Below are 360 nucleotides of genomic sequence, written 5' to 3' on the forward strand. Positions count from 1 at the left end.
ATCAAACGTAGTCCTACTTTTCCTGCTGATTTGCCTCTATTCATACATTATACTACTCTCTTTACTTCTATAGTCACATTTGTTATTGGATTAGGTGTTACATTATACATATCGACAATTTTTTTCCTCATATAACTATTGAATAGCATTTTATAGAAATGCTCTGTAATTTATATAAGAGAAATTTATTTTAATGCTGTAACTCTTCTTAAGATATTCTATTTTTCCTTGTTTCCTTTCCTCACTGGGCTATTTTCCCTGTTGGAGCCTCTGGGCTTATAACATTCTGCTTTTCCAACTAGGGTTGTAGCTTAGCAATTAATAATAATAATAATAATAATAATAATAATAATAATAATA

This window comes from Palaemon carinicauda, chromosome 30 (assembly GCF_036898095.1).
Source record: "Palaemon carinicauda isolate YSFRI2023 chromosome 30, ASM3689809v2, whole genome shotgun sequence".
In the NCBI taxonomy this organism is placed as follows: domain Eukaryota; kingdom Metazoa; phylum Arthropoda; class Malacostraca; order Decapoda; family Palaemonidae; genus Palaemon; species Palaemon carinicauda.